Source organism: Macrobrachium rosenbergii, chromosome 9 (genome assembly GCF_040412425.1).
Source record: "Macrobrachium rosenbergii isolate ZJJX-2024 chromosome 9, ASM4041242v1, whole genome shotgun sequence".
NCBI classification, from domain to species: Eukaryota; Metazoa; Arthropoda; class Malacostraca; order Decapoda; family Palaemonidae; genus Macrobrachium; species Macrobrachium rosenbergii.
In genome coordinates this window covers 9727067-9740026 of record NC_089749.1, presented here as the reverse complement: position 1 = coordinate 9740026, position 12960 = coordinate 9727067, and the positions used below count along the sequence as shown (strand labels likewise).

General features: G+C 38.3%; 1 long non-coding RNA gene across 1 annotated transcript; it reads right to left on the bottom strand.

The window, feature by feature from the left end:
• Window positions 1-1624: 1624 nt before the first annotated feature.
• On the bottom strand, window positions 1625-4542 carry LOC136841437 (uncharacterized). Its single transcript, XR_010853948.1, has 3 exons — window positions 4385-4542; window positions 1892-1980; window positions 1625-1688 (listed from the first exon to the last, which is right to left on the bottom strand). It is a non-coding gene; the product is annotated as an uncharacterized lncRNA (long non-coding RNA).
• Window positions 4543-12960: the final 8418 nt, after the last annotated feature.

Below are 12960 nucleotides of genomic sequence, written 5' to 3'. Positions count from 1 at the left end.
CGCATTTCAATTAAGACAAATTAATATGAAAAAGTGCAGGTTAAGGAAAAGATATAGAAAAATTTGCCACAAGGTAAATCTGGCACTAAAATAGAATCACACAGAGATGATCTGAGTGAGCACTACTGCTGTGTGAACACTACTGATTTGCGCAACGGAATGCGAGCAGATGTGGCGCCGTGGGACGGGTCTGGTTAGATGAGCCAGTAGGTTTTTTCCAGGATTAAATTAGTAATATTGGGATGAATTCTATATGGAATATGGCATTTTATGATTAATGGGTTGCACAGTAAAACCCCTGTATTCGGGGTCTCACTATTTGCGGGCTGACGTATTCGCAGATTTCTCTGTGGGACGTGTCTAACCATTATTCATGGAAAATCCACCCATTCGCGGTATTTTTCACTGAGAAATATTCACTAATTATTTTTCAATCATTTCATGACTAAATGCACTTCTTTGTGATAAACTATTGTTACTCAGGTATAAGCATTTTAGTTTTTTTTGTGTTTAAACTATCAAAATAGACAGTTCTAAGTGTTTTTAGAGGGGTTTTAAGTATTCGCAGATTTTAGCTATTCGTGGGGGAGGTGCGGTACGCATCCCCCCGCGAATATGGGGGTTTACTGTAAACAAATGAAGCTTAATAACAAAAGCTTACAGGGATTGTGTGAAAGAATAATATCAACTTATTTGAACCCAAAGTTTCATGTACACTACTGCAACCTGATAATCATCTAAGCACTGGATGCTAAAACACATAAAACAAAAATGAAAATTTCAAAACAAATTTTATGTTCTGAACATACAAACGCAAACTATTTTTGGATAATATCACCAGTATTTACAATAAAAGATGCAAACCTCATTCAGAAATCAGAATCGCAAATGCCCACAGAACCACAGTGTGGAGAGAAAAGTAATAAATACGTACACCATAACAGAGAAATAGCATAAAACACACGGATAAATGGCACAAAACATCAACAAGGCAAAAGCACAACTGTGAAAGAGATCATGTTTGCAAGTTAAAGCAAAGTACAGCAGTAGCATTTCGTCTACATCTTCCGACTATCACTTAGTACTGTGCAACAATTCAAGGCCAAGTAAAGAAATGGTTTGGTTCAGATAACCATACTGTATATCTATACCACATATGGAGTGTAGGAATATTCACTACAAACTCTGGTTATTCTTCTACAGTGTGTCACATTTAAAAAATGGATGAATAATATCAATCTTAAGTATCAATGAGTGATGCCAGTCTATCCAGCGGTTATGTAATAAGAACCAATATTACCCAGTATATCTACACCATCAATTTGTGACTTATTATATTCCACACGACCACCACGAAAATACTCACCCTACAAACAGAACAAACACCCGGAGCAAGAGTCTGAGCCACAACTACAGGTGCGACTGCAGCTGGCTGTCCTTGAGTAATAATAATCTGCGCAGGTGGTGGCTGCTGCACATAGGGAACAGGAGCTCCAGGCTGACTGTACCCTGCTGGAGGAGGACCAGCTGGAGGCCCACTCACAGCAGGCTGGTACCCCTGGGGAGGAACGAATTTCCATAGCCCATGGGAGAGGAGGGTCAGACATATGAGGGTGGAAAGGAACTGTGCATCCAACTACATCGACAGGAGGGGCTGATGGGGCAATGCTTGGATCTTGCAGAGGCACCTGCTAAAAAAATTTGGTTTGACACTCCTGTTTACTCTCGTGATCATGCCGAAACACAACGCACAATGTAACTTAATCTTAAAGCTACAGTTAATTTTCTATAGGAAGGAAATCTACATCTGTAAAAATTAAATCAACTTGGTTTTCTTTTTAACTTGAAAGTAACCTGAAGCTTGGTACACTTCAAAGTTTATTAACCTCACCTTTGAATATGCAGGATCAGCCATCGCTTTCTCTTGGTGAATTCTTGGCCACAATTACAGTGATATCCGGTTTGATGTTACTGAGTTACCTGTGTAAATATTCACAGATTTAGTTCTTTTATTCAATAACATTATAATTCATTACAATTATCTGCTATTACTGACATTCAAAATCAGCAAACATTCATATGGAGAGCTAGCCTAAATTGTCATTAGCTTGTAAAGATCACCTCCAAACAGAATACCTATGTACAAGAGGGAAATAGGGGTGAAAATGATAAGAAATAAATAAAGAGAGAGCAACAAAAAAAATACAGGGAGTCCCCGGTTATTGGCAGGGGTTCCGTTCTGTAAGTGTGACGATAAGCGAAAATCGCTGATAACCAAACATCGCCGCGCTTATAACCAGAGATCGGCACCTCTGTTAGGTATGTATAGGCAGCAATACCTGATTATCGGTGGTGATAAGCGGAAATCAGCAATTTTAGTGCCAAAAATCACAGATTTTCATCACTAGACAATTAAACGAAACTGATTCACGATAATGAGCCCACCAATAACTGGGGACTGCTTGTACATGTATAATACGAAAAAGAACTCTTAATATACCATATATGCTTACTTATCTGGTCTCCGTTAAACCTACAAAGAACTATTGCTAAGAAGACCATTTCTCAGCTCCACAAGTAGTTAAACATATGACTTGTGGTACTAGTTAGTGTAGTTACGTGCATTAAATTTTGACAATTTCAGTATTTTCAATATACAGTACAATTGATTTTCATGATCAAAATCTGCTGTATGATCCAAGGAAACAGATGACTCTCAACAAATCCTGATGCTGTTCCCTTTGGTTAGGTATCAATAATGCAGATTCATATCCTGGACTCTAAGCAACTAACAGAGACTGAAAGGAGAATCTGAGTTATCACCTAAATCGAAGATAGTTTCTACACTATGAAACGAATGAAGTTTTTAAATAATTTCAATACCGCACTTCATACACATTTACACTTCATTTTGAAACATTCCTTGCATGTCCTGCTGCCATAGTGTAATAAGACAAGTAATTTGCTTTTGAGTACTCTCTTCACTGCCTTGTTTGTAAGAGGTGTTGATGGACATCCTAGGTGATATATTTCAAGTTGCAAGTAATATAAAAAGATTCTTTACCCATTTGGGATATCGTAATTCTTTCCTCTTATTGATGACTTTCCTCCACAAAAAAAACTTGGCAGAAAGTCAACTATACCATGATTAGGAAGAGGGCGAGAGGAAATGTGTGTTTCCTAGTTGTGTTACCTCCAACCTTAAGGTAAGGAATATGATCTGTAAAATGTTGAGGGGAGCTAGGCTGTGTCCTTGTCAGGTAAGTGTCAGTGTACAAGGTTTGGTTGACAAGAAGGAATATTTGTTGACTATTATGACTTACAGTATTGCAGGCATTATCAAGATGGAGGTTCACAACTCTATGCCAGGTAAGAACAAGGCCCAATAATTTCAGTTCAAATGCATCCCCGTAGTTTGACCCTATGACTTACGGAGCACTGGGTCTTGTCAGATCAGGAGGCGGGTAGCTAGGTTAGAAAGCATCCCTGTATTTTCCTCTAAGACTTTTATGGTGCTCAGAACCCGACCCATCCCCACCTAAGTAAGGACCTGGCACACTAGGTCTGGTTAGGTTAGGGAAGGTTCCGTTAGGATTCATCTCTGTAACAGTCCTTACTAAATTTTTATGCCTTACAAAATTATCTGGTAATTGCTACAGTTGAACATATGAACTAAGTATTTGTCTGAATGAATGGGCTACATTGTGAAATATATAATGAATAACTCTCTGACCAGCGCATAGCATTCATTTCTGGTTTTTCCCATCCCAAAAATCAAGGTTTTATAATTAAAACACAGTAAAAGCTACTAAAAAAACTAGTTTCAATGTTACAATCTAACATTTATACTGTCACGAAAATCATTATGCTACAGTAGACTACAGCAACCCTAGCTTAGGACTTCCCAGCCTCGACTACAGAATAAGACCTGATACTCAAGACCTGATACAGTTGAGGAACAAGTGAACCTACGATTACCGTACACTTTATATCTGCTGGGTCAGGGCAACTGGGACGACTTCATCTAGCCTGGGGTGCCAGCAGGCCGATGAATAACCTGGCCTAAATTCATTTATCCAAGCCGAGTCATAAGTTTGCATTGGCAACTCCCAAAACCCTACCGTAAGCGCCGCCAAGCAAAAAATCTGCTATCAATCAAGATATTCTCGAGACACTCAAAGTAAAAGTGACTCACACCTCAATATGGCCTCGCTTTTGCTAAACTGGACCACACCAAATTTTTCCCAGTCTCCCTTCAAGGTGAGACTGGTAACATATAGACAGGAGTTTCCCCTACATACACCAGAACATTATTCGCCCAGCTTAAATTGGAATGCTCCGCATTTCTCCTTCATAAGAACGAATATTTTCCGAATATAATTACCTGAGATTATGGAATGTGCGTCAAAAAAGAGACACCGGGACCAATTCCTAAAATTAACTGAATGACATCATATTGTTGAGCACGTCCGGAGATATAGCTGGAATCCTCAATGACCAACAATGAATGTAAACATGCGTTCGAATTGCTGGCAGATAGTTCTCGACTATGACTCACATATTTGACAAAATACGGTTTAAAAGTAATATGTAACGTTTAAAAGTTTTTTTAATGGATTGAGTAAATATTATGTATTAATATCGTCATAAAATGCACCGTATTTATTATATTCTTCTCTAAGTTAAACAGATTAATGAAAACACAGGAATCGGATGCGCCCCTTCTGGACGTGAGCTGTCACGTTCATTACCAAGGATAAACAGAAGAAAGGAAACCTTACTGGATTATTCAAGTATACGACAAACGGCGAATTTCATCTTAGGATGGATGCTGAAATGTCATCTTCCCTCTCACACCGCCTTAGTAGTTTTTTATTAGTTTTTAAGGTGATCTCACTATCCATTACAAAAGTGGATTCGAGGTCCGAGAGATTATTATTTCACTAAAAATTGCAGCTGGATTAACAGGCTGCTAAAACCTGGTAGGCTACTGCTCCATTTTCGTTTGTTCTAAGAACTTCCATACCACTTACGTATGAGGTTTTTAAAAAGGAAAGGATTATTTATCATGATTCTACGCATTAAAAATCAAATATATGAAACTATATATATAAATATATATATATATATATATATATATATATATATATATATATATATATATATATATACACACACACACACATACATATGTGTTTGATTTTAAGAGAAAAACACATCTATCACTTACACAATCATATTTAAGCTGCTGAATCGTAGATGAAGACCTGGGCAGTCGAACTTCCACAGAAATGGCCCCTTCGTACACTTACATAGGAGGCTCGTCGTCAGAGCGTCGAACATCCCTTCACAAAAACCGGATCACCCAAACATTATGCAATGTACAATTCATATTAAAACATCACTACATTCACTTAACATCGCCTACTGGGGCCCGCTGGCACAAGCTGCTTAGCTGCCTCAGCTGAGAATCATTTGAGATTCTCGTAACAGCGCGGAAGAAGAGAAGAGAGAGAGAAGAGTGGAAGAAGAAGAAGAAGAAGAAGAAGAAGAAGAGGTAACAATGTCAACGTGATCATCTGGGCTAAAATAGGACATGAATTAAACGTGACAGATAACTGATATTTTATTTTTTTGTTTTTACAGCATAGTTTGATAAGGTAATTAGAGCAGGAATAGTATATAAATTACAAAAACCAGGCAGTTGGATTGATATGTTTTTGCCCAGTTACATTGGGGCTGAGGTCTGCTGATGTGCTAGTACAGTATGAATAAACTTTAATAATATGTAAACACTTCATCTCAATAATCTCTTTCCTTTCATTTGCATTCAACATCCACATTTCACTTCTGCAAAGGAGTGTTGGCTCTAACAATCCCTTCATACATTCACACGTTATAATCTTTCAATAAGGATTCTTAACTTGAGAGGCAGCAGAAACTGAGAACCCAGTATTAAAAGACACTTCTTCTTTTCGTTTTCGATTTAAATAAGCAATTATGCTCCGTGGGGATCACCTTAGAACAGAAATGGCTTAAGTGGTAATTGCTGTCTGCTACTGCAGCAATGATTCCCGTTATCAACACCATATTTCTTTGGAAGCCTGAGTTTCAAGTCAGTGACCCCTGTGGGCTTGTTTCATCTACTAAATAATAATAATAATAACAACAACAACAACAACAACACATGTATATGTAATAATAATAATAATAATAATAATAATAAAGGGAAAGGAATATGTAGCAAACAGTTGCACTCTCGCCCTTTGGAGCTGGCCAATGAGAAATCAGAAAAATGAGAATGTATCTTCACTGTTGTGACCAAACTATGTATGAATACATCACTTAATTTACAATTTATGCAGATACTATACACCAGAGGACGCAAAAAAAAAAAAAAATACAACAGAGACGAAGAAAGACTGTATTTAATGGCGACAAACTTCAAAGTGTCTTTTTATAAACAGGCTACCTTTCCGTAGTTAATACATTATTTTCTTAAGGGCGGTTTAAATTCGGATTATAATTATAATCAATACAATAATATTCATATATCTTAATATTTTAAGCAAATACACACTACAACTGAAGCACGTTAAGAAAAGCCTCGCATGAAATGATTGATCTCTTGAGGCAGCCATGAAACGAATTCTGAAGAAAACGCGGTTCAGCTAAGCTATTGAAAACGGTGATTACATTCAATAGAAGACTTAGGTAAATTACTCTACCATCAAGAGTTGTTTCAAATTCTCGCTTTTTTTTTTTTGTAATTTTAGAGGAAAGTACCCTTCTCTCTCTCTCTCTCCCATAACAGGGATAATTAAAAAGCCAGAACCGGATTTAAAATAAATGTGAATACATATTTGAGGAACAGAATATGCAATAAACCTGAAAGTAAAATCTTCAGGTTGCGTTCCAGAATTTCATCTAACTGCCGTTTTGATGTTAAGCTTTTCTCGCTAATTAAGAAGATCAGGTTAAATAATTGCTTTTCCATGGATAATCTTCAAGTCTAGATACTGTATATCACTGAAGATTGCAGAGGAACTAGAGAGAGAGAGAGAGAGAGAGAGAGAGAGAGAGAGAGAGAGAGAGAGAGAGAGAGAGAGAGAGAGAGAGAGAGAGAGAATCACTTCTGCTTTGTTTTCGAGCATCTGATGATATTTTGTTTAAAAAGAATATCTATTTGTATCTATTTAGTACTAAAATTTTCCACTGATTCACTATCTTTTACAATCTGTCCCTTTCAATTACCTACTTAAGGGTGGAGAGATAATTAAAGAATTGCTAATATCCTCCATGGATGGTAATCGTATCAAGGATGGCCCCTGACCTCTCCACCTCGTTACTTAAATCTCGGGTAACAGAATCCTACTGTGTTATGTATGTATGTATATACAGTATGTATGTATGTATATGTATGTATATATATATACATATATCTAAAATGCGATTTATAAAAGAAAAAGCGTAAAATTTTCCAGTCATGATAAAGTAACATCTAAGCTGACTCAAAAACTCAAATAATCAGCCTTGCTGTTTTCTAAAACTTCGTATATTAAAATACAAGGGAAAATATGTTGAATTTACTTAACAACATATAAATTATATATATATACACACACCTGAGAATATTAAGTTTACATGTTTTAATGAGGGAAAATTCAATATTAAACGTTTCTCTTGTGCATCAATGATAACATAAACTGAATATTTACATAGTTTTAATGGCGAGGAAATACAAAAGAGTAATAGAAACGAAAAGGTTTTAAAAGTACAAATAAAGACTAGAGATGAATCCTTTCGGCTTGGCGCGTGTACAATAGATGTTTTTTAGGCCTACCTCCAGGCGTTTATATACTGTAAACAACCATATGAATTGCTGCTATCTCAATACACTGTTTTACTCGAGCATAATGGAACGTTCTTCCATACATGCAGGCTGCTGCTGCTACAAACTGTGCATTGTTCTAGCATCAGGTTTAATGGTACTTAATTTCCCTGGTGTTTTGTCTTGGGTACAGCTAAAACGCGGGAGAGTCAGCCTAATGCAGAATTGGAATCTTCTGATCTCTAGATATACAAACTATAGGAGCAAACTCATTCATACTCTCTTTGCTGCTGACGTCTGCTGAATTTCAGGTGTATCAGTTTTGTTTAATTTATACTCCCTCGTGTTTAATTATCTACCACCTTTCTCTATGACTTTCTCTTTGTTAAGACTGGAAGAAAGAAGAGAAAGAGACAAAGACCTGATGTCTACTGATAAGAAGAAGCGGGCTGGGTCCAGCTCGAGAGGAGGTCATGTCCCCTAAGCAGCAGCCCAATTATCCTCGTTTACCCCCCCCCCCAACCTAGAACAATCCATTTTGTACCCTTCAGCAGGAGAGTGACCTTATCTCTGTCTGGTCATATGACCCAAAGTTCGTCGCTTAGTTCTCTCTCTCTCTCTCTCTCTCTCTCTCTCTCTCTCTCTCTCTCTCTGATTTACTCCTTCGCACGGTTGTCTCATCCAGTCACTCTGGACAATAACAATGATCTTAGACCCATGTTTGCTCGTCCCCTTGGGGACAGGTTAAGCTCAGGTCAGATTACCTGACCTGATAAGGAAAAGGGAACTGGAAGGGGGCGGGGGAACCGTCGACAGAAGCCGGGTGATAATAATAATAATAATAATAATACACTAGGCTTATCTTTGATGTCCTAACGTATCGACCATACTCCTGTTTTCAGCAGAAGAGCCATATTTCGTCTTCTTACCAAGTTTTGTCATTCTCTTTTGCAGCTTATGTTTTCAATACTTTATATACAGTCTTTATTTCAGTCTTTATTTCCTATATATATATTATATATATATATATATATATATATATATATATATATATATATAATATATATATATATATATTCCTATTAGGCCTATGCACATTTGGAGCATAGAGGGTTTAAGGTAGTCTCATTAGCGGCTTCACCATGTGTGAGATACTTATATACTTGCAAAATTTCTTCTCTGAATCGAGAGAGAGAGAGAGAGAGAGAGAGAGAGAGAGAGAGAGAGAGAGAGAGAGAGAGAGAGAGAGAGAGAGAGAGAGAGAGAGAGTTATTTTTAGCAACTGCTCCCTTTTTTTCCCCCTCCATACAAACTCGAACCAGATTCGCTCTCGGTATCCCCTTCCCACCTTTACTCTCTCTCTCTCTCTCTGCCACTTTTCTTCCTTACCTTTCCACCAATCTTTTGTAGGACTTTCAGGAGAGGGAGGAGGAGGTGAAGGAGGAAGGGGAGGAGGAGGAGGAGGAGGAGGGTGATGGCGAGGAAGGGCGGAGGCCCCGAGAGGGGTGAAAAACGCGGGAAACCTTTTTGTTTACTACCGGGCTCAGGAGGGATGGAAGGTATGCTCATTCCTCCCCTTCCCAATAAAGAATACGGATTTCGTCCCCAGACCGAAGGATCTTCTTAACGATCTTTTCTCTCTATGTTTCAATATGTTATTCCTCAGAAAATGATCTTTATATCATAATAAAGCTGTTTTTGTTTAGACGTATCGTACTATAGACACAGACTGCACGGAGAAATTAGACCAATGCGACTCAGAGAAGGCTTCATGGATGGAAGGGAAAGAGGGAATAGAACAGGTAGAGAGAGAGAGAGAGAGAGAGAGAGAGAGAGAGAGAGAGAGAGAGAGAGAGAGAGTGCAGTGGTGGGGGATAAAGGTATCTCGTCATGGGATCCAAATTCTTTGAGAGAGAAGGTGGTTATCGAAAGCTGAGTTTTCATCGAGGAATCAGGTTTCAGTCTGAAGAAGGGCGGAAACGATAGACTGAGAGAGAGAGAGAGAGAGAGAGAGAGAGAGAGAGAGAGAGAGAGAGAGAGTGGCATTTTGGGTGCATGAACCGTATTAGCAATTGGTTAGTCTCACACAAGATTAAGGACTCTACTGCCATTGTAAGTCTACTATGCCTCGTTAGAAAATGGTAAAAATTTTTTACAGATATCGAAGTATAACAAAACTTGCTCTGTACACGAGTTACATACATATACACATGTTATCATCATACATCCTTACACCTTATAAAGAGTCGATCCAGAAGATGCTACTATATAGCCTTCCCTAGACCAACCACAGTCGAGTAACGGGTTAGGCCTACGAAGACACAGTAGGATATATAGCGGAAAGCGCGCAATGCATTCAAGAAGGTTACAGATATCTGGTTTTCCGTTTTTCAGCAAGCCTCTAAGAGGAATGAGGTTGCTAGGCCCATGGCCTTTCTCTTGACCAATGCAGTCGCTGGTATCCAGGTGGGCTATATGCTGGGAGCGGCCATAGACCTACCAAACGTAAATTGAGCGCTGCACCACTCAGCCACGGAGGCGTAGGATATATGTTCACAATTGCATTCGCCGGGAAATCTCCAAAAACAACGTGAGGTTCAATTTCCTTTTCGATTGCTGGTGAATAATGAAAACTGCTTTCACACAGATTTAGTGGAACTTAAATTATGGGTGAAAGTACGAGACAAATTAAAAACTAGAGAAAAACGAGTTTAACAACATTTCAGACGCCTTCTGAGTACGCCCTTCTAATGCAATATTCTTTGAAGTTACTATTTTTACTTTAGTACTGCCATGGCTCTACTATCATCGAGCAGAATGGCAGACATGAAGGACCCAATAAATTACGATAGTGGAACGAAATGGAATATAAAGCTTAGGCCAGAGGCCATAGACGGCACTACCCGAGGTCTAGAGACCTTGGCACTACCCACCTACGGGAGAAGCTCGAAAATAAGAAAAGAAAATATCCAAAATGGAAAATCGAGGAAGCGGAGAGAAAGCTTATAGAAGGGTTCACAGAGATATGAGGAAGACAGGTCAGTCTATAATCGCTGTCAAATCATCGGGCAGATTAACATCTCGAAATTGTCGTCAGTATGATCAAAGATGGCGTCCACCAAGGCATCTATTTATCTGTCACTGTTTATGCTCTTCCTTCAGAATTCATATATTGGGAGAGTGGTCAAGACACTTGCCCTCACCAATGGGAGGATCTGGGTTCTGTTCCCAGTAAAGGCAGAATAATTCATTGTCTCACCTGGTAGATTATAAATATATATATATATATATATATATATATATATATATATATATATATATATATATATATATATACTTACATACATATATACATGTAATGACGTATTCTGCGCAATCATCACTTCATCACTTTCATTTACTCATTCATTCATTCATAAATAAAAAAAAATAGCATGACTGGCTAACAGGAAAATGTCTACAACAACAATCTTACAGAACATCAAAAAACAAAAGGGCGTGACGTAACCTGGGCAATCGTGGTCATCACTGTTCATTTACTTCTTCTGAAATTCATTCATAAACCTGACAACGAATCCTGTGATCACTGCTTCAGGCTTGGAAAATTTCCACAGTGAATCCCATTCAGAACACATCAAATTGACACAAGGGGCAGGTGACGACTCCTTACAGGTTTCTCAAGAGAGAGAGAGAGAGTTCGAGAGAGAGGAGAGAGAGAGAGAGAGAGAGGAGAGAGAGAACAGAATCCTGTGATCATTTTGCATATTTCAAATTGTTTAGAAAATTATAATTAAAGAGAGAGAGAGATGGAGAGAGAGAGAGAGAGAGGAGAGAGAGAGAGAGAGAGAGAGAGAGAGAGAGAGGTGAAATGACTGCAATCTATTAAAAGGTTTCTGAGAGAGAGAGAGAGAGAGAGAGAGAGAGAGAGAGAGAGAGAGAGAGAGAGAGAGAGAGCAGTGGTATGATATTTTTGCAAATTAGAAAATGATACATCTAGAAATGAAACATTAAACAAGTGGGAAGAAAATCAATATATATATTAAATGAAATTCTGATAAGCAAAAGCTGTGTAAAAGAGAGAGAGAGAGAGAGCGAGAGAGAGAGAGAGAGAGAGAGAGAGAGAGAGAGAGAGAGAGAGCCAACGAACCTTGTGACATGGTATACCCCAAGGTGATCATCCCTTTGCCTAACATCCTGTCTATGGTTACTGATTTGGCAAAAGTCCGCTGGGCCATAGGAGGGTGTCTGTTGACAGGTGAGGATGGGGCCTAATTGCGTTCGCGCGCGTGCACGCACGTTTACGTGCAGGTGAGAGTGGGTGGGCGTGCAATCATATGGAGAATAGTAAGGAATTGCACTCATCAGTCAGTCTTAAAGATCAACAGTAATTTTGCTTGGATGTGACCAAAGCAAGTTCAGTTTTAACAGCTCTGTCCTTATTATTATTATTATTATTAACTAGAAAACTCTAAGATTTTGTGGAAAGTATAATAAAATTGGTGATATCTAATGTATAAGTAACCAAGACCCTATATTAAAACCGGCACTTCAATATTTTTTTAGATATCTTCCATTTAACTGCAATTTCACATAGTTCCTAACCTAAAATAACTCTTGATTTATACTTAATATCTTTCTTAAGAGACTCATCTGAAAATGTATCGCAACTAAAATAATAGCATAGGGAAAAATATAATCGAAATAATCGCAATATTGTAGCTGATAAGTAGCGCAGAAGTCCGTTAATTTGGCGGGTCAGTTCTGCCCTACAATGGAAGACTACGATATCTGCAAACATACAATACTGACAAAAAATGGTAGACACTCCCTTGCCTCACTACTGATTTTGCAGATACTGCAAATGGGACCCCCTAAATAAAGCACTGAATAATCATTCTGAAATTGCAGTAACTTGTGTATTTTGTGTTTCACGAGCCCAATTGGTGGAATATCTCAATTTCGAAAATTTTGCTGATACTGCAGTTTTCCATTTTAGGGCAGCGTTAAGTTGAGGCGTCACTGATGTGAGTCTTGGGTCTCTGAGCGCCTTGACTGACAGTATCCCAAATAATAATGCCATGATTATTATGATTATTCAGAAGATGAAGAGCCCTACTCATATGGAACAA